Source organism: Suncus etruscus, chromosome 18 (assembly GCF_024139225.1).
Source record: "Suncus etruscus isolate mSunEtr1 chromosome 18, mSunEtr1.pri.cur, whole genome shotgun sequence".
Lineage (NCBI taxonomy): Eukaryota > Metazoa > Chordata > Mammalia > Eulipotyphla > Soricidae > Suncus > Suncus etruscus.
Window position 1 is genome coordinate 27,633,264 of NC_064865.1, and position 22,633 is coordinate 27,655,896.

The 22,633-nt window shown below is 44.3% G+C and overlaps 1 non-coding gene across 1 annotated transcript; it reads left to right on the forward strand.

The window, feature by feature from the left end:
• The first annotated feature begins 2,554 nt into the window (after positions 1–2,554).
• LOC125996634 (U6 spliceosomal RNA) lies at positions 2,555–2,661 on the forward strand. The gene has a single exon (XR_007491315.1). It is a non-coding gene; the product is annotated as a U6 spliceosomal RNA (small nuclear RNA).
• The last annotated feature ends 19,972 nt before the right edge of the window (positions 2,662–22,633 follow it).

A 22,633-nucleotide genomic window follows, 5' to 3' on the forward strand; every position in this document is an offset into this window, starting at 1 on the left:
GAGGCCATGTGAAATGCGATCCCCGCGCCCCCCGCTCTTTCTTCCCCACTCTCCCCCGGCCCAGCCAGGTCCCGAACGGGCTTCCCTGCCCCCTCGTTCCCGCTCCATTTTACACCCTGCAAGCTGATAGGCTGGACGCGCAGCTCCTTTCATCTTCCGTTTCCCACGTAGCGGGCAAGTCCGCGAGAGCGAGCCCACCCAGAGAAAGGAATGCCAGCAATGCGAGCCCCATCGCCGCCAACTCCATTCACAAAGCCCGCTGCTCCCGGCCCAGGCCCCGCGGAGGCCCAAGCCCTCTCCCACCCCAGCCGCCCCCCGAAGTCGCTTCACATCCCCTCTTCCTCCTTGGCATCGCGCGCGCACACACTCGCACTCACACTCGCACACGCACAAGCACACTCCCAGAACCCAAAACGAACTTTTCCCTGGACTCCGATCCAGCCCTGCTTGCAGACCTCGCATTGCAACAGCACCCGCATTCTGCCTGCATTCGTTGGGGCCCTCTTGGGCTTGCAGATAAGAAGACCAGTGTGTCACCGGCTCGGGGTGGGAAGATAGAAAAAGTAACGCGACGTTTCAAGGAGACACAGTTATGTCTTCGGGGAAGATCACAGACTGTTCTAACCCAGAGACATTCCTTTCCAACAGAACTTGTTCCCAGGCCAGTGGAAATAATGTTCGCTCTGAGGGAAGAGACAGACGTGGATGCCCGCGTGCCCATGTGTGTGCATATGTGTGTGCATGGGGGAGGGAGAGGCTATGGTCAGATTTTTTAAAGTATTCTTATTATTTTTTGTTCGTTGGGTGCTTATGGATTTCTCTTGATTCTGAGCTCAAAGATTATTCTGGCTGGCTTGTGGGACCGTATAGGGTGCCAGGGGTTGAACCCAGGTTTTCTAAATGCAAGGCAAGTGTCTTTTCCATTGCGGCACTATCACCCTGGCCCCTCTGGTCATGTTACAGTCCAGAAATTTCTGGAGTCGAAATAATCTTTGGAAGCCTTTCACCATGAGTGATTGTAAACATGCCCTGGGTTCCTTCTTCAGTCACCTTTCTAAATTCTCTCACTGACGGAAAAGGAGGGCAGGGCCAGTTTCTGTGACCTCACCCTCAAAGGTTAGGAAGTGATCCCACCCCCAACCCACCATCCCTTTTTATTAAAGGTGATAGACTATCTGGGCACAGCAGGGAAGGCATTTGCCTTGCAAGTGGTTGACTCAGGTTCAATCCTCAACATCTCATATGGTAGCAGATTCCCACTAGAGCCAGGAGTGATTACTGAGCACAGAGCCAGGAGTAACCCCTGAGTGGTACTGAGTGTGGCCCCCAAATAAAACAAAATAAAAAAAAAGTGATAGATTATCTGAAGCATCCCCAGGAAAGGCAATGAAAGCTACTCAGGTCAGAGATAATCAGGTCCCCCAAGCCCCTGAGTTTGCCAGCCACAGTGCAAAACACAATTTGAGTCTCAAGAAGGACTCCTCAGTTCTAACATTAAAATGTTGGAGGGGCTGGGGGCGTTTACCTTGTTTGTAGCTGACTCAGTTTTCCATATGGTCCCCCAAGCCTGCCAGGAGCAATTTCTAAGCACAGAGCCAGGAGTAACCCCTGAAAACTGCTGGGTGTGGCCCCAAACCCCCATAAATAATAAAAAAATATACTAAAATAAAATATTGGGTACAGGGGCCAGAGAGATAGTACAGCAAATAAAGTGCTTGCATTGCATGAGGCCAACCCACATTCAATCTCTGGCATTCCATATGGTCCCCTAAGAACCACCAGGAGTGACTCCTGAGTATAGAACCAAAAGTAACCCCTGAGCATCACTGGGAATGGCAAAAAATTGGACTCAATAGATTGTTTACTCATATCGTCTTTGCAATTCAGGACAGTTCCCTAATTTGCTCAATATACTCACATTTGGATTAAAAAAAAAAAAAACCCAAAAGATCAAGCCTGGCACATGAGAAAGCAGCAGGTCATGGGTCCACTAGCTCTTATTACTGCCTAAGCAGTCTCCTGGAATTCCAAGAAGAATTCAAGCGGCCAGCTCTGGAAGATGCAGTGAATGTGATAAGAAATAACAGACTGTGACAGAACAGCCACATGGCAGCTCCTCAGATCATCTCTCTGAGCATAAATCTGTCCTGGGGCTCAGCTCCAGGCCTAGCCTGCCTGAACAGCCTGTATGGAAGTAAGCTGCTCCTGATCTAAGCTGGTAAGGGCCCCTCTGCAAGTGCTGAGTCTTTAGCTAGCAGTACAGAGCAACTTGGTGATTGCCTGCAATTTGTAGCTAGAGTTGTTGTCTCATTACGTGTAAAAACAATGAGATGAACTTACCCTCAGGTGTGATTCCCTGCAGCAAGGCATTGCCTAGGTATTAGGGACCAAAGCAGGATTTCAGACCTCCTGCTTCTGCACTGGATTCTAGGGCATCATAAGATATTCTGGGCCCATCTTAGGAAGTCTAAGATCTGCTTTTTAGTTTTCATTATCTCCTTTCATTAAGCTGTTTCCAAGTGTTTCTTCTAAAAAAATAAAAAATAAAAAAAGTGTGCTCGCTTCGGCAGCACATATACTAAAATTGGAACGATACAGAGAAGATTAGCATGGCCCCTGCGCAAGGATGACACGCAAATTCGTGAAGCGTTCCATATTTTTTAAAAAAATAAAAAATAAAAAAGTGGTTTCTCTTTTTCCTTTTGCCTCCTCCAAAAGAGTACAGGGATCCAGGCACTTGCAGTGCATGTAGCCAACTCCAGTTTTATCCTGGGCACTCCATATAGTACCCAAAGCAGCTCTGAGAGTGAGCACAGAGACAGGAATAAGCCCTGAACACTGCTGAGTGTGGCCCAAAACCCAAAAAATAAGATGCGGTTTAGCTGTTGAGTACTTATTTATTACCTTGCTTAGGTGGATCCCTGAAGTTCACCCCAGCACCACAAAACAAACAAAAAAATTGAAAATATAACATGGGTAAAATACAATGCTTCTAAATTGATCACTGTTGAAATTAGTGAAATTAGGCTGGGAAACATGATTGCTTATATTTACTATTTTAGTACATATATGCTATATATACTATATATAAATATACATATTTATATATACTATATATAAATATACATATTTATATATACTATATATAAATATACATATTTATATATACTATATATAAATATATATATGCTATTTTCAGTATATATATTTATTTACTTTTGTTTTGGGGGCCACACCCAGCAGCGCTCAGGGGTTACTCCTGGCTCTGTGCTTAGAAATCACTCCTGACGGGCTGGGTGGATTATATGGGATGCCAGGGATCAAATCCCGGTTGACCATGTTCAAGGCAAACGCCCTACCTCTGTGCTATCTTTCCGGCCCATGTTCTATTTTTATATGCCTCATATTTTCCATAGAAATAGATGAAAAGAAAAAAAAGCCCATAGAATTGCAGGACCATAATCTATATAGACCCTCCCAGAAAAAACAGACTAAAATACAGAGTCCCTGGCTCTGCCCTGCTTTCATTTATCAACTTTTGTTGGGAAGGGAAGCCCTATTCAGGGCCTTATTTCTGGCATTGCTCAGGGAACCATATGTGGATGTGGTGCTGGGGGGTTAACTAATCTGTTTAAGCCCCTGTATTATCTTTCAAGCCTCTATAGATTTTACATTGTTTTGGTGTGTGTGTGTGTGTGTGTGTGTTTCTTTTTTCTTTTTTTTTGGCTACACCCAGTGACACTCAGGGATTACTCCTGGCTTGTGCTCTGAAATCGCTCCTGGTTTGGGGAACCATATGGGACGCCAGGGGATCGAACCTAGGTCTGTCCTAGATTAGCGCATACAAGGCAAGAGCCATATAGCTTGCGCCACTGCTCTGGCCCTTACATTGTTATCGGTTTGAAGCCACAACCTGAGATGCTCAGAGCTTACTCATGGCTCTGTTCTCAGGGATTACTCCTGGCAGGTCTTGGGGCACCTAGTATTGACCTGGGTCTGTCTCATGCAAGACCTGCTGTGCTATCACTTGAGTCCCAGATTTTATATATATATATATATATTTGATTTTTGGGTCACATTTGGCAATGCTAAGGGGTTACTCCTGGCTCTACGCTCAGAAATCGCTTCTGGCAGGCTGAGGGAACCATATTGTCTATGAGAAGAACCACTGTCCTTCTGCATGCAAGGCAAAGGCAAATGTCATACCTCCATGCTATCTCTCTGGCCCCCATATTATATTTTTTGAAGGACATTTGCATCTATCTCTTTTCAAACTTTTTCAGTCTTCTTCATCTAACAGTTAGATTCTAACTGCTTCCAGTTTAGTAAGCTTTGTTTTGTCCTAGGGGGCACGAGCTGTGTCTTTTTATCTCGGGGTCCCAGGACCCTAATCCCATGCCTTGCACTTAAACTCTCTAGATGAGAGAATAAAGTAATACTTGAAAAAGAGCCTGAAACTGAAAGATGAGTTATCTGCATGGAGGGGTTTCAGTTGGAGGTCAACAATAAAGATCCTTTATTTCTCACTTTACTGCCATCAATCCCTCCTTTTTCAGTTCAAGAATTAAGGCACCCAAATCAGGAAAACATCCAGAGAAAGTTTCCAAAAGTCCTGTTTCTATTTCCTTCTTTCTTGTCTCCACATTTCACAGAAGCTTGTGTGAAGTAATAGAAGGAACACACCTCTGGGGAAAGGAAGGGGCCCTGTCAGGCTTTTGTTTTACTCTTTAACTCCATCATAAATCTCTTAAAGCTCCTGTGGTATTCAGAATATCCTGTATGTGGCAGGTTCTCCCTAACCTCCCCCCCCCAATACAAAAAGGAATTCAGGTTTACTAAGTGGACAGAGCACTGGTCTCTCCAATGCACAGACCAGCCCTTTTTCACCTATTTGCTAATTTTGAAGACTAAATCTCAGATCTCAGATGGGCACACTAACTAATAGCAGGGAAAGCGAGAAGAAGGCAGAACCCAACTGAGAAAAGAACTCTACAGTTCCAAAACTCAGCACAACAATCAAGGGATAAAGCAGTAATTAGGCCTGATTATCATGCAAGGCAGCCCCGGTTAAATTGGAATGTAGCCGGAGAGACGAAAGACTGGATGGATAGTTTGCTATGCTGGAGACATGCTTTGATGTCTGCAGGAAAGGTTGTGTTTCATTCAGCCCTCCAACCAACCAAAAAAAGGTTGCAGGAGCAATATGAAACCCTCTCAACTGCAGTATACGAAAAACTGAAGTGGCGAGCCAGTGGCTGGGTCTGAGTTCTCTGTGTGTGTGTGTGTGTGTGTGTGTGTGTGTGTACATACTTATATACCATTTTTCTCAGATTTATCCTCCAGCCTCTAGAATCTGTCAGAAGACAGAAAAAGAAGGAGCTCATACTGGTGTACAGATGAAGTCGTCCAAGGTTTCCAGCTCTCACAGCTTTTGTAAGAATGGCTGTAGGAAGAAGAAAATGAACCAGGAAAGTAGGATAATTTACTGAGAAAGGCAAAATAGGTAGGGAGTAGCATTCTAACACCTTTCACTCTTTACTTGCTTTTGGGGGATGGGACATGCCCAGTAGCACTCGGGCTTTACACCCTGGCTCTGTACTCAGCTATCACTCTGGGGACCCTTAGGGGAACCTGGCACCCTACCTGCTGTACTATTTCTCTTGTCTTCCTTAATTGCTTTAAACTCAGAGGCATGAAAAACAGAAACTCCTTGTTGTGTCCTTACGTTACCTCTCTCCATCCACCTTTAGAGAAATCCCCTGATACCCTGATCTAACATAGTGCCTTTTTTTTTTTTTTGGTTTTTGGGTCACACCCAGCAGCGCTCAGGGTTACTCCTGGCTCTACGCTCAGAAATTACTCCTGGCAGGTTTGGGGGACCATATGGGATGCTGGGATTCGAACCAACGTCCTTCTGCATGCAAGGCAATTGCCCTGCCTCCATCCATGCTCTCTCCTGCTAAGGCTCCACAAGGTGCTCAACCCAAGCCAACTTGTGATTTTCATTTCCCTGCAAGAGACTTTGAACACATCCCTATATTGGGAGACAATCAACTTCTTATTAATTCACAGACAAGAAAACAGTCAGATTTGTAGTAAGATGTAACGTTTTCCTTATTCACAGGGTGTTCACTATAGGAAGTAGAAAATACTTGAGAAATCATTATAAACCATAGAATCTCAATTTTGGGGGTTTGTTGTTGGGTTGCTTCTGGTGGTGTTCAGGACTTACTCCTGGCTATGTAGTCAGGGATCACTCGTGGTAGAGCTGGAGGACTACATGGAATGATGGAGAGTGAACCCAGGTCAGTCCTATGCAAGGCCAATGCTCTAGCAGCCTCATTATCATTTCTGCCTCACCAATGTTTTAAAAAGTGTATTGGAGGGGCCAGAGTGAAAGCACAGTGGGAGGGCATTTGTCTTGCATGTGGCTAGATCAGGATGAATCTTCTATATGGTCCTCCAAGCCAAGAGCGACTTCTGAGAGCATAGCCAGGAGTAACCTCTGAAGCGTCACCAGGTGTGGCCCAAAAAACAAAAACCAAAAAAAAAAAAAAAAAAAGTGTTTTGGAGGGCCTGGAGAGAGTACAGGGTGTTTGCCTTGCACATAATCTTGACTTCACACACACACACACACACACACACACACACACACACACACACACACACCATATGGACCCTTAAGCACCTTAAGGAGTGACCCTTGAGCATAGAGCTCAAAACTTAAAAAAAAAAAGTTCAAGGAGGCCGGACAGACAGTAAAGCAAGTATGGCACTTGCCTGCATGTGCTGACCCAACACCGGTATAGTCTCCCACATCTCTCTAGGAGTCACCTGTAAATGCAGAACTAGGAGTAAACCCAAGACCACTGTAGATGTAGCACACAAAAACAGAACAAAAAAGAGAAAGTGCATAGGGGGCTAAAGACATAGTACAAGGGTTAAAGATTTGTTTTGTATGAAGCTGTCCTCAGTTTCATCCCCAACTCTTCCATAAGATCCCCTGAGCACCACGTTGGGCCTCTCCTGAGCAGGAATGGCCCCTGAGAAAAACAAATTGTGGGCAAAGCGTTAGGAACTGGAGCGATAGCTCAATGGGTAGGAGCACATACTTTGTTGGGTTTCTTGGTTTTTGTTTGTTTTTATTTGTGGGGAGTATCAACCCAGGTAGGTCACGTGCAAGGCATATGCCCTACCCACTGTTCTATTGCTATAGCCCCAGAACATATGCTCTATGGCAAGGATTCTCAGGCTCAATTCCTTAGTACTACGGAGTGACCCCTAAGCACCTTTCTGGGAACAATTCTGAGTGAGTGTGACACACACATAAAAGATGAAATAAATTATACTGCTAATTAATTATCTTGGAGAAACTAAAAACATTATATATAATGCTTTATCTGGATCTACCTTAAGGTTAAGATTACCTAAGGTTAAGGTTATACAACTTCTAAATGACAGTATTTACCATGGGTCATCCAGACTCCACAATTTTACAATTTTTTTTGTTTTGGGGCCACACTTGGTGGTGCTCAGGAATTATTTCTGGCACTGCACTCAGAAATAGTTCCTCGGGCTGGAGAGCTAGCACAGCAGTAGGGCGTTTGCCTTCCTTGCACACAGCTGATTCAGGACGGACGATGGTTTGAATCCCAGCATTCCATATGGTTCCCTGTGCCTGCCAGGAGCGATTTCTGAGTGCAGAGCCAGGAGTAACCCCTGAGCACTGCCAGGGGTGACCCAAAAGCAAAAACAAAAACAAAAAGAGGAAAAAAAGAAAGAAATAGTTCCTAGCAGGCTCAGGGGACTATATGGGATGCCAGGGATTGAACCCCAGTTGGCCGCATACAAGACAAATGCCATGAATAGTCCCAAGACCCACAACTTTGTATTTTTTTGTTTGTTTGTTTTTTGTTTTTTTTAGTTTTGGGTCATACCTGGCAGCACTCAGGGGTTCTTCCCGGCTCCACACTCAGAAATCGCTCCTGGCAGGCTCGGGAGACCATATGGGATGCTGGGATTTGAACCAATGATCTTCTGCATGAAAGGCAAACACCTTACCTCCATGCTATCTCTCCGGCCCTGACTCCACACTTTTATTGTGATTTCTTAATTTATCCCTATGTCTTGTTAAGACGCACATAAAATAAAAATGACTGTGTTTCCATAAAGGAAAGAACCCAAGGACTAGTTTTAGATGTAGACCTTTTTTGCACATAACCACTGCCACTATTACTTCTTTTTTTTTTTTTTTTTTTTTTTTTTTTTTTGGTTTTTGGGTCACACCTGGCAGTGCTCAGGGGTTATTCCTGGCTCCAGGCTCAGAAATTGCTCCTGGCAGGCACAGGGGACCATATGGGGCGCCGGGATTCGAACCGATGACCTCCTGCATGAAAGGCAAACGCCTTACCTCCATGCTATCTCTCCGGCCCGCCACTGTTACTTCTTAAGTTGTGTGAGTGAAGAATGATGCTGATGGAATAGGCTGTTCTTTTTTTCTTCCCTGTGTCACTTGATTTAGAAGAAACTGTACTTAATCCCTTCTATAAAATTCCCTGAAATCACTCTTGTAATGTGCAGCACATATTTAGAAGAAATAAATTGCACAAGATTGAAAATACCCTTTCAACTATCTTATTTTGTACAATATTTGAAAATTAATTATGGAGTTTTGCTTTTACTCAGTATCTTTTTTAAAAATGAGGGAAGAGGGGGGAGAAAGAAGAGTTCTAGCAGCTGTCTATTTTTTAATAATAAGAAAATAGCATTCCCCAGGATTTCCAGTAAAACCCATAAGATTTAGGCAGTTCATCCCTAAAGTATGTGTGGGATGCTGGGAGCTCCCTGGCTTTTCCAGACATACCCCCCTCCCTCCAAAAAACTCCCCACAAAAAAAAAAAAAAGCAGATGGGCTGCTCATGAACGAATCAAACTCCCCAAGGGCCTCAGTTCTCTGCTCTAAATGCTAATAGAGTGAGTAATCAGAAACCTACATTTGGTAAATTATTTATCTTATCTCTGGAACTTAGCAAAGCATTGAAGACAGCAACTTCTGTAGAAAGATGTTGTTGGTCAAGAACTCCAGCTGGAATTTGTACATTTACTAGAAAAGGGAAAAGTTCAAAGACCAGTATGACTATGAAGCAATTATGGGGGGTTGGGAGGGGGGGGGACCAAAGGCAAAGCCAAGAAAAACTGACTTCACAGTTCTGTAGAACAGGTCTGGTTCATGTTTTGTCTAATGGACCTTACGTTCCATCCATATTAGGGTAATAGCAAAGCAAAACAGTGGCTAATCAGGATCCCTGCAGAGTTGGGAGTTGGTTTCAGCATTCTCCAAGGGCTCTCTGTTCCCAGCAAAGAGCTGCCATCCAGAGGAACTGGAAACAGGGGTGCTGAAAATTAGACTTCTCATATTAACATTACCTGAAGGGTTCCTTGATTGCTGGGCCTCATCTCTAGAATGTCTGATTCTGAACTCTTACTGGGGGTAGAGCCTTATTCTTTTTATTTTCACATTTCAGAAAAGATCCTAAGTGCTCTCATGATGCTTAGGAGCATTTACTCTGAGAACCACTGGCCTGGAGAATGGGATATTTCTACTAAATCTAGTTTGGTTTCTATAGAATTGAAAGCACTCTCCTTCAAGATGAAGTCTGGAGATTTGGAAGTTTAAGTTTTGTTTTTTTTTTTTTTTTTGTGGTTTTTGGGTCACACCCGGCAGTGCTCAGGGGTTATTCTTGGCTCCAGGCTCAGAAATTGCTCCTGGCAGGCGCGGGGGACCATGTGGGACGCCGGGATTCGAACTGATGACCTCCTGCATGAAAGGCAAACACCTTACCTCCATGCTATCTCTCCGGTCCCGGAAGTTTAAGATTTTTGTTTGCTAATCTGTCTTCTAGGTTTGGTTTTGGGACCACACCTGCCAGTCCTAGGGCTACTCCCAGGTTAGTAGTGCTTACAGGACTATATGAGATGCCAGGGATGGAACCTGGGTTGGTAGTGTGTAAGGTAAATAATACATTGCCTTACCCCAATGTATTATTGCTCCAGTCCCTCACCATCTTCATTTTTGTGTACCTTTTTGTTTTGTTTTGTTTTTGTTTTGGGGTCACACCCGGCAGTACTCAGGGGTTACTCCTGACTCTGCACTCAGAAATCACTCCTGGAAGGCTCAGGGGGACCATATAGGATGCCAGGGATTGAACCCAGGTCCATTCAGGGTCGGCCGCGTGCAAGGCAAATGCCCTATCTCTGTGCTATCACTCTGGCCCCTATTTTTTTTTGTTTGTTTGTTTTTGTTTTGGGGCTACACCCAGCGGTGCTCAGGGGTTACTCCTGGCAGTCTGCTCAGAAATAGCTCCTGGCAGGCACGGGGGACCATATGGGACACTGCGATTCGAACCAACCACCTTTGGTCCTGGATCAGCTGCTTGCAAGGCAAACGCCGCTGTGCTATCTTTTCGGGCCCACTGGCCCCTATTTTTGTGTACTTTTTGTGACAATACAGATCTAGTGAGGCAGGAGGTAGGGTGGAATCTTTATTTAACCTCACAATAATTTAATCTTTTCCTAATTTATACTATACGTTTTTTTTGGTTTTGCTTTTGTTTTGGGGTCATACCCAGCAGTGCTTAAAGTTTACTCCTAGCTCTGAACTCAGGAATCACTCCTGCCAGGCTCAGGGATCATATGAGGTGCTAGGGATTGAACCTGGATTGGCTAAGCTTAAATCAAGCACCCTTCGTGCTGTACTATCTCTCAGACCCCAGTGCTTATAAAATGTTCAGTCCTATTTACTCAGAGATTGTTTTTTATGCACATGCAAATTCATACTTCTGGTGCTGACATATCATGTTGTTTTTTGCTGAAATTTGAATTTTTCCTTCTAATTTCTCTTCTTTTCTTTTTCCTTTTGTAGACAGGTCATACCTACTTCTGACAGCTACTTCTGACTTTATTGTCAAGGATCACTGGTGGCAGTGCTCAGGGGACCATAAGTGGTGTTGGGGATCAAACCAAGATTGGTAGCACACAAGGCAGGAGCCTTCTCCAAATACTATCTCTCTGACCCAATTGATTTTTTTTTTAATTTTTAGCCACACAGCTCAATGGTCAAGGGTTACTTCTGACTGCACTCAGGAATTACTCCTGACAATTCTTGGCGAACCATATGGGCTGCTGGGAATTGTACCCAGGTTACCTGCGTGCAAGGCAAGAGCCTATCCTACCTGCTGTACTACCACTCTGCCCCAATTGATCTCTTCTTGTTCAATTTCAAGATCACCTCAGGTACTTCCTTTTCTGCACTTTCTTTGACCTCAAAGAACAGAGTCTGAGGGTGCCATAGCTTTCTTCACCTACCTTTTCCTAACTCTAAATCACTGAAGAATAAGTTTAACCATGGGATGTACTTATTAAATGTTTGTGAAGAAATGAGCCAAAATAGAGAGGCAGAGTATAAACAAAGAAAGATGGGAAAAGACGAGTCTCACTGTGGAGAAGCAAGTTCTGTCTTGCCCTTCCCATCGCCTCACACTCATGGGGAAAGAAAAGCATGCAATTAGAAGCAGAAAACCTCAGATTAGCTGGGCCTTAGTTTCCTCATCTGTAGAACTGGGATAATGACAGCATCTGCCTCATGGAGTGATGGTGGGGGAATAAGAAGTGGAGGGGTGTTATGTAAGGCACTTAGCACAGTTCTCAGAACAAAGGAAGGTCTCAATGAGCATTAGCCATTCTTTGCTATGTTGGTTTAATTCCAAGCTTTTATGGAGGAGTCATACAGATCACAATAGTGGTGTTTCAGTGAGACCTGAGTAATTGGCATCAAACTGATTATACACATTTATACCCAAAACATATGAACTTTACAGGTGGCACACTAGGCCTACTGTGTGTTTCTGGTGAACGGAACATCTGAGTTGTATGAAGTGAAATTTCCTAGGATCTGGTAGGTCAAATAGATGGCCTAAAGAGTACAGGATCTCTGTTTCCACACTTGAAGGACTTTGTGAGTTCTTCCGAAGGCAAGACTAAGTCCCTCAAAGAAGGAAGCTAGAGAGAAACAAACTTTAGTTAACATTTAAAAGCATCTAGACATACAAGTAGCATTTTTTTGTGTCTTTTGTTTGTTTGTTTTGGAGCCACACCTGGCAACGCTCAGGGTTACTCCTGGCTCTGCACTCAGAAATTGCTTCTGGCAAGCTCAGGGGACCATATGGGATTGTTGGGAATCGAAACGGGATCCATCCCAGGTCGACCACATACAAGGTAAATACCCTACTGCTGGTCTGTCTATCTGGCACTTACAAGTAAAATGGAACTGATGACCTGGCAGTGTGAGGCAGTTAGCTTTGAAGCAGTTTTTATTGGAGCATTGGTCACTAGAGCTGAGAACATCAGAAAGGATGTTTGGTTTCAAATCTCAGGTTTGCTATTAATTGTGGAATAGTCATATCATCTGTCATTGCCTCAGTTTCCTTAGTGAACACCTTACAAGAGGCAACTATTCTTTTTTTTTTTTTTTTTTTTTTTTTTGGTTTTTGGGCCACACCCTGCAGTGCTCAGGGGTTACTCCTGGCTGGCTGCTCAGAAATAGCTCCTGGCAGGCACGGGGGACCATATGGGACACCGGGATTCGAACCAACCACCTTAGGTCCTGGATTGGCTGCTTGCAAGGCAAACGCCGCTGTGCTATCTCTCCGGGCCCCAAGAGGCAACTATTCTAATGATCACATGTTTTCTCATGTGCGCACTCATGTGAATTCATATCAACGTCTAGGATCTTTTCACTGGTGAAACTTAACTGTAGATTATAGTCCTTCCTCAAAGCTGGCATGTCCCAACACTCTCATTCTGCTAATCTAGTCACTGAGCCATCCCAAAAATTAGGTAGGAAAGAGTGTACTTCTAAATCCGGGCAACAGGTAATATGTCCTCTTCAAATAGAATATAAAGTGCCCTTTTCTTCTAAGTGACATAAATAGTCCATCACAGCTTCCAACCTCAGTTGAATGGAACAGACCTGTTTCCTCTCGTGTTTTCTCAGTGCTGATAACTGCATGCCAAGGAGTTGGCCAGATCATGTGGGATAGACAGCTGTTTACATGGTGTAATTTGAGGGGCTTGAGGAAATCCCCCTGCCTAAAATACCTTCCACCAATGGCCAGATCACATGCCTGAAATACAGTACTTACTCCTGGGAGTAAGGTGCTGTTGAAATACCATTAGTATACTAGAGTGGACTTACAATCACCATTATCACTTATTAGAACCTCAGTCGAAGTTAATTTATCAGATTAGTTGATTATAAGAATCTTAAAGATAAGCAGACACAGACAAATGCATTTTAATGAGGGAAGCTAGTCCCAAAGAGTCAAAATATGGGCCACTGAACTATTTAGATGAGGGGCTGGTAAGGATGATTATAAGAATGTAAGGCAGGGGCCGGAGAGATAGCATGGAGGTAAGGCGTTTACCTTTCATGCAGAAGGTCATCGGTTCGAATTCCGTCGTCCCATATGGTCCCCCATGCCTGCCAGGAGTGATTTCTGAGCACTGCCGGGTATGACCCAAAAACCACACACACACACACACACACACACACACACACACACACACACACACACACAAAGAGTGTAAGGCAGGGGCCGGAGGCATGGCAAAAACGACAGGGTGGGTGTTTACCTTGCACGTGCTAAACTAGGACAAATCGAAGTTCGATCTACAGGCGTCCCATATAGTCCCTGAGCCAGGAGCGAATTCTGAGCGCATAGCCAGGAGTAACCCCTGAGCGTCAGTGGATGTGGCCCAAAAGCCAAAAAAGAAAAAGAGGAAGGAAGGAAGGAAGGAAGGAAGGAAGGAAGGAAGGAAGGAAGGAAGGAAGGAAGGAAGGAAGGAAGGAAGGAAGGAAGGAAGGAAGGAAGGAAGGAAGGAAGGAAGGAAGGAAGGAAGGAAGGAGGGAAGGAGGGAAGGAAGGAAGAAGGGAAGGAGGGAGAGAGGGAGGGAGGGAGGGAGGGAGAGAGGGAGGGAGGAAGGGAGGAAGGGAGGGAAGGAGGGAGAGAGATGGGAGGGAAGGAAAGGGGAGGGAGGGAAGGAAAGAAAAGAAGAAAAAAAGAAAGAAAGAAAGAAAGAAAGAAAGAAAGAAAGAAAGAAAGAAAGAAAGAAAGAAAGAAGAAAGAAAGAAAGAAAGAAAAGAAAGAAAAGAAGAAGAAAGAAAGAAGAAAGAAAGGAAAGAAAGAAAGAAAGAAAGAAAGAAAGAAAGAAAGAAAGAAAGAAAGAAAGAAGAAAGAAGAAAGAAAGAAAAGAAAGAAAAAGAGTGTAAAGCAGCTGGCAGTTCAAAAGTAGGAGAGCTTGGGCCAGAGTGATAGCACTGCAGTATGGTGTTTACCTGGCATGCATTCAACCCAGGTTTGGTTCAATGAAACCCATATAGCCACCCAAGCACTTCCAGAAGTGAATCCTGAGGATAAAACCAGTTGGGACTGGAGAAATAGTATAGCTGTGGGACATTTGCCTTGCACACAGCTGACCGGAAACTGACCTGGATTAGATCCCCAGCATCCCGTATGGTCCCCAGAGTCTGCCAGGAGCAATTTCTGAGTGCAGAGCCAGGAGTAACTCCTAAGCGCTGCCGGGTGTGGCCCAAAAACAAAGAAAGGAAAAAAGATCTTTGGTTGTGATCAAAAAACAAATACACAAATAAATACAAAAAATACATTGAAGGGGCCAAGCGGTGGTGCAGTGGTAGGGCATTTGCCTTGCATGCTGCTGACCTAGGAAGGACGATCCCCGGCATCCCATATGGTCCCCTAGGCCAGGAGTAACTTCTGAGCGTGACCAGGTGTGGCCCAAAAAAACAAAACAAAACAAACAAACAAAATTAAAAAAAAATTAGCTGGGGGCCGGAGAGATAGCATAGCTATAGGGCATTTGCCTTGCATACAGCCAACCTCCGGACCTGGGTTCAATTTCCAGCATCCCATATGGTCCCCTGAGCCTGCCAGGAACAATTTCTGAGCATAGAGCCAGGAGTAACCCCTGAGTGCGACTGGGTATGGCCCAAAAAACAAAAACAAAAACAAAGAAAAAGAAAAAAATTAGCTGGAGCAGGTACAGCAGGTAGGGTGTTTGCCTTGCTAACCCAGATTTGATCCCCATATCTCATATGGACCACCAAGTACACTTGGAGTAATTCCTGAACAGAGACAGGAGTAACCCCTGGACACTGACAGATGTGCTCTCCCACCCCCCAAAAAAGTAGGAGAGCAGGGCTGGACCAATCGGACAGCAGGAAGGGCACTTGCCTTGAATGTAGCTGACCCAGGCTTGATTCTCTGCATCCCATAAAATCCTCTAACACTGCCAGAAATAATTCCTGAGTGCAGAGCCAGATTGTCCTGAGCATGTCCGGGTGTGGCCCGAAACAAAACAAACAAACAAAAAAAGTAGGAGAGCAGGTTAGGGCAATAGCTTAAAGAACTAAAGGCAGTCTTGCAGGAGGTCAGTTCAGTGCCTGGAACCACATGGATCTCTGACTATGAGGGAACACTGGCACTAAGTGGAGAGTAAGTAGAGAGTAAGTAGCCTCTGACTACTGCCAACTATGGCTCCCAAATTAAATAAATATATAAATGAATAAATAAAAGCAGGATCTGAGCACTGAATTGTCAGGCCCACACCACCAGATTGTGTTATCACCAGGAATAACCCCAGGCTCCTAAACATCACTGAGTGATCCTATAAAAAAAAAAAAAAAAAAAAAACCAAAGGGACCAGAAAAATAATACAGGAGTTAAGGTGCTTACCTTACCTTACCTACAACTGACCCTAGCTTGATGTAGCACTGTATGTCTTCCAAACACCACCCTGAGTGATCCTTAGGCATAGACCCAGGAGTTATCCCTGAGCACTGCTGACTGTAGCTCAAAACAACAAAAATAAATCCAATTATTAAAAATTAAAATAGAGAAAAAGTAGGAACGAGAAGATGCAGAAGTGGTTTGGAGAGGTTTGGAACACTTCCAGGAATCCTCTATTCTGAATATTATTACAATTGTAGACACATTTTAAAGTAATGCTTTTTAGCCCGCCAGGTTATTTCCCTAAAATGGAATTTCAGATTAAATTAGAGTTTTGAGGGGCCGGAGAGATAGCACGGAGGTAAGGTATTTGCCTTGCATGCAGAAGGACGGTGGTTCGAATCCCAGCATCCCATATGGTCCCCGTGCCTGCCAGGGGTGATTTCTGAGCATAGGGCCAGGAGTAACCCCTGAGCGCTGCCAGGTGTGGCCCAAAAAACAAAACAAAAAAAATTAGAGTTTTGATAGTGTGATGTCAAAATGCTACAAGGCAGAGGGTAAATTTCAGAGGGTAAATGGGATTGAAATCTCTTTGTATCACTTGTAGAATCATCCTTGCAGAAGGCCAAGTTTAAGTTGAGTTTAAGTGTCAGGTGCCATATTAGACAACAGGGATAAAAGACAAAAATCAGCAACCATCACCTTCTTACAGTCTAATTATTCATCTATTTGAAACAATTCAACCAATCTTGGTTGTTAAATCTTCCTGGTACATTCTGATTCTTTCACTCCCCTTGAGTTTTCAAATGTTTGTTCCTCAAGTGCTTGATTTTCCACTTACATAGTCTTTTTTTTAAGTCATAAGTATTGTAGTAAAAATTTGCTGTAATTTCATCTTCTAGAGAAGGTCAATCTGAATAATGTGGTTATTTCAATTTTAAGTCATCATCCACTGAATGCCTACAAGACACTTGCCAATTATTAAGTTATGTCTAGGAGGGAGCTATTATTAGTCCCAAATTATAGACAAGGAAACTGAGTCTTTAGAAGTTAAGGTTACACAACTTCTAAATGGCTGAGTCAGGAGTCAAAACCTACTCTGTCTGACTCCAAAATCTAAGCACATATTGAGCATGAAAATAATCTCTCTCCTCTCTCTCTCTCCCTCCCCTCCCCCCTCTGTCTTCCCCCCCACACACACACACACACTGTGGCACACATGCACACACACTTCTGGCAGGTTAGTCCTGGCACCCATATGGGGTGTTGGAGATCAAACCCGGCTTCAAGGTCACATGCAAGGCAAATATCCTATCAGTTGTACTATTATTCTAGCTCCTCTTTTCTTTTCCTTTCTTTCTTCCTTCCAACCTCCTTCCCTTCCTCTGACCCTTCCTCCCTCTTTTCCTCCTTTCCTCTCTTCCTCCCTCCTTCCCTCCCTCCCTCCCTTCCTCCATTCCTTCCTTCTTTCTCCCCTCCCCACTCCCCCTTGCCATTCCTGGTTGTACTCAGGGTTTACTTAACTCTTGGAGGGACACTGGGAATCACATGGAATGCCAAGGATTCTCTGTAATTTTTTTGAGTCCCCAGAGAGAATTTTATTGTCTTGTTGTTGTTATTGTTATTATTGTTATTTTGCTTTGTGGCTGTTTAGCTTTGGGTTTTGTTTGTTTCTGAGACACACCCAGCAATGCTCAGAGATTAACTTCTGACTGTCCTCAGGAATCACTCCTGACAGTACTCATAGGACCATTTGAGTTGCTGGAGACTGAAGCCAAACAAAGTCTCTTCCCACTGTACTCTTGCTCCAGCTCCTTGCTTTGTTTTTGTTTTGGGATTACAACTCTTGTGCACAAGGATCACACCTGATAGATTTGAGACTATCTGCAGTATCTGCAGTATTGGAGGATTGAACATGGGTCAGCTACATGCAAGGCAAGATCCTTACCCACTGTACTATTTCTCCCCTACCCCTCTCTCAACGGCAGGGGTGGAGTGGGGGGGGGTGCACAACTGGCAATGCTCAGGGCTCATTTCTGGCTGTGTGGTGAGGAAACACTCCTGGTGGGCTCAAGGAATCATATGGTATGCCAGGTTTACCATAGACAAGACAAGTGCTTTACCCAGTGTATTATGGCTCCTGCTCCAATTTCTTTTATTGTGGGGGGCATGCTTAGGGGTTACTCCTGGCTATGCACTGAGGGGTCATATGGGATGGTGGTCTATATATATAGTGGTCTATATGTGATGCCGAGAATCAAATCAGGGTTAATTAAGTGAAAGGTAAATGTACTACCCACTATGCATGCTATCATTCCAGCCCATGCTACAATTTTTTTTTTTTTTTTTTTTGGTTTTTGGGCCACACCCAGTGATGTTCAGGGGTTACTCCTGGCTATGTGCTCAGAAACCGCCCCTGGCTTGGAGGACCATATGGGATGCTGGGGAATCAAACTACAGTCCGTCCTAGGTTAGTGTGTGCAAGGCAAAAGCCCTACCACCACTCGAGCACCCCATGCTACATTTTTTTGTTTGTATTTTTGGATCACACCCGTCAGCGCTCAGGAGTTCCTTCTGGCTCTGTGCTCAGAAATCGCTCCTGGCAGGCTTGGGGAACCATATGGGATGTCAGGATTCGAATCACCATCCTTCTGCATGTAAGGCAAACGTCCTACCTCCATGCTATCTCTCCGGCCCCCATGCTACAATTTCTTAAACACTTTTATAATTAACATTTAACAATGGGACTCAGAAGATAGTTAAATATTCTAAGCATAAGTTTTTCATGCAGGAGGCCTGGGTTCAATCCTTGGCACTACTTGGTCCCTGTCAGCACCCCCAGAGCAACTCTTAAGCACAGAGCTGAGAAGTCTACCCTTAGCTCCCAGCACAGCTTGGATATGGTCCCCAAACCAAAACAAAACAAAAATAACAAAAACATAAAGATGTGATAGTACACTAAGTCAGGCACTTGCTGTGAATGTCCCTAGCATCCCATTTTGTCCCCTGCTCCACTAGGAGTGATCTCTGAGCAAAGACCCAGGAATGTCACAGTGGTGAGGTGTGGCCCCAAATCAAAAAAAATAAAAAGAAAAAAAAGATGTTTATCAGGCAATCTAAAACAAGACTTTTGGGGCCTGAGAAATAATACAAAGGTTAAGGAATTTGTCTAGCATGGCTGCTGTAAGTCTGGTTTGAATGAACCCTAGTACTGCATATGGTCCCCTGAGCAGTGACTCCAGAGTACAAAGCCAATACCCACTGTTGCATAGTGAATCCTGAGGTGGGGTCCTCCTAACTCAAATAAGTAAGTCAATTAATAAATAGATAATTAATATTCTTTGCCAAAATCCTTTAATAGTTCCTGGATTTCAGAACCAGTTTTGTAAATATCTATATTTTATTTGCTACATATGGCAGTGTTCAGGGGTTATCCCAGGTGGAGCTCCAGGGACCAAAAGTTGTATTGGAGATGGAATCAGGGTTGGCCATATGCTAGGCCTTACCATTGTACTGTTTCTGCCACCCAAAAGTCTATTTTGTTTTCTTTTTTTTTGGGGGGGGTCACATCCAGTGGTGCTCATGGGTTACTCTTGGCTATACGCTCAGAAATCATTCTTGGCAGGCTCGGGGGACCATATAGGATACCAGAGATCGATCCCAGGTCTGTCCCAGGTTGGCTGCGTGCTCTGGCTCCTATTTTGTTTTCTTGAGATGCCGGAGATTGAACTCAGGGCCTCATGCAATGCTTGATTGCTGAACTAACTCCCAGTCTATCTTTTTTAAATATTTATTTATTTAGTGGTTTCAGAGATCATATCCTAGGTTTCAAACATGCAAGGTGTTCTTACTGGGTAAATTCTTCTTTAGAAAAAAAATTTTTTTGCTTTTTTTGTTTGTTTGTTTTTGGGACATACCTGTTGATACTCAGGAGTTATACCTGGCTCTCTACTCAGGTATTACTCCTGGTAGTGCTTGGGGGACCATATGCGCTGCTGGGATAGGATTTGGGTTGACTGCATACAAGGCAAGTCTCCTACCTACTATACTATTGTTCTGCCCCCCCCAATTTTTTTTTTGTTGTTCTTTTTATTTGGATTTTGGGTCACACCTGGCGGTGCTCAGGGGTTACTCCTGGCTCTCTGCTCAGAAATCGCTCCTGGCAGGCACGGGGGACCATATGGGATGCAGGGATTCGAAACACCATTGGTCCTGGGTCAGCTGCTTGCAAGGCAAATGGCCTACCATTGCGCTATCTCTCCAGCTTCAATTTTTATTTTTATTTTTTACATATTATCTTTTTTTTTTTTTTTTGGTTTTTTTTTTTGGGCCACACCCGGTGGTGCTCAGGGGTTACTCCTGGCTGTCTGCTCAGAAATAGCTCCTGGCAGGCACGGGGGACCATATGGGACACCGAGATTCGAACCAACCACCTTTGGTCCTGGATCAGCTGCTTGCAAGGCAAACGCCGCTGTGCTATCTCTCCGGGCCCTACATATTATCTTAATCTGTTAGGGCTATCATAACCAAATATCATATCTCTCTCTCTCTCTCTCTCTCTCTTTTTTTTTTTTTTTTTTGGTTTTTGGGTCACACACGGTGTCTCTCAGGTGTTACTCCTGGCTCTGCACTCAGAAATTATTTCTGGGGCCCGGAGAGATAGCACATCGGCGTTTGCCTTGCAAGCAGCCAATCCAGGACCAAAGGTGGTTGGTTCGAATCCCGGTGTCCCATATGGTCCCCCGTGCCTGCCAGGAGCTATTTCTGAGCAGACAGCCAGGAGTAACCCCTGAGCAATGCCAGGTGTGGCCCAAAAACAAAACAAAACAAAACAAAAAAAGAAATCATTCCTGGCAGGCTTGGGGAACCATACGGGATGCTAACCGGGGTCTGTCCTGGGTTGACCAATGTAAGGCAAACGTCCTAACGCTGTGCTATTGCTCTGGCCCCATCACATCTCACCATTCTTGACTGGGAGAGCCTCTGTATTCACACAGCCTCCATTATTTATGGGAATTGGTCCTCTGATGATTGTGTCTGTGTTCCTCTTGATTTATTTATTTTGGGGACAATTCCTGCAGTTCTCAGGGCTTATTCGGGGCTCTGCACTCAGGGATCACTCTTGGCAGTGCTTGAGAAACCATATGGGATGCCAGGGATCGAACCCAGGTTAGCGATATGCAAGGCAAGACCGTACTACTGTCTCTAGCCCCTGTGGTCCTGGAAGGAGGATATTCATCATTCTGTTGTAGATAGATAGGGGGCCCTGATAATGTACTTTTGGAGAACAATAAAATTTAGGAAGAGATTTCCTAGTCCTAAAGTAGTCCAAGTGCATGTAGACCATAGTCCTTTGAAATTCAAATACTGGTTTGGAGAGGAGAAACTGAGGCACCACCCAGATGCAGAAATCCAAGACTCACCCAGAGAAGGGTGGATCCTTTAGAAAAGGAGAAACTACAGAGAAACCTGAAATTATGCAGAGATCAACAATGCAAGGGAGGAGGATATGCGAAGAGTATCAGTGCCAGACTTTCCGGTGACAACGCCCAGATTAATTTTTAGAAAAACTCATTTTGAAGAACAGTATAAAAGCTCCTTATGCAGTTGACCTGCATTTGATTCCTGGCATCCATCCCGTATGGTCCTCTGAGCCTGCCAGGAGTGATTTCTGAGCACAGAGCCAGGAGTAACCCCTGAGTGCCTCTGGGTATAGCCCAAAAACAAATAAACAAACAAACAAAAAACAAAACAAATAAGAAAAACTCCTTCTGAAAGTCATTCAGGGCTTGGTCTTTAAGCCCATGTTCTCCATTGAACATGTATCTCACTCATTAGTGTCTGTTTCTCTGTTTGCTTATTTCCTCTCTGGAGAAACCTGTATTCTCTCTTGAGCACATTTTCCCTTTCTGTCCTCTAATATCTAAGCAAGTTTCATTTAATAAAACCACCTTACTTCACTATTCTGCCTTTTCCTGAAATTCTTTTCTGCGAGGGAAAATCTGGATCGCCGGTCAAGATTGGGATTGACCTAGCATAGGCCAGGCACTTCCTGTGTGCTGATGGCCATTCGTCAACAGAAAGGTGGAAGTGTTCTTTCCTTGGGTCTACCTTCCTAGCTCCCTACTTTACCAAGACACCGGCAACAATTCCTTAAAAAAATAATGGAATGCTTTGCCTTAGATTTCAGAAGAACTAAATGTCCACTATGTTTAAAGCTTAGTAGGGGCTGAAATGTTTAACACCGTAGGAAGGGCATTTGCCTTGCATGCAACCAACCCAGGCTCCATACCTGGCATCCCACATGGCTCCTAGAACACCACCAGGAGTAATTCCTAAATGCAGAGCCAAGAGTAACCCCTGCGTATTGCCAGGTGTGGCCCCCAAACCAAAACAAAAACAAAAACAATTAGAATTACTAAACTAGAAAAACAAAAACAAGTGCCCACTTTCAAGGAGTTGGCAATCCTTGTGGGAACCATTTACAGAGACCAGAAGTTCTCAAGCTCAGCAGAATATCAGTGTCACCTGGAGGATATGTTGAAACATAGGTCCCTGAGCTCTATGCAGAGTTTCTGATAAGTGGGTTAGCAGTGGACCCCATAATTTGCATTTCTAACAAGTTTCCAGGTGCTTAGGGCTTCTGAACAACAAAGACCAAGATTCCATGTGATGGTATAATGGAGGTGGCACAGGTGCTGGAGGACAGAGGAGGGGTCATTTTCTGTTTCCATGCTGATGCAGCTAAGACCACTGGGAAAGTCCCTTTGCATCTGAAAATTCCCCAGAAAAATTTTAGCATTTAGACCTTGAACTCATAAACATATGGT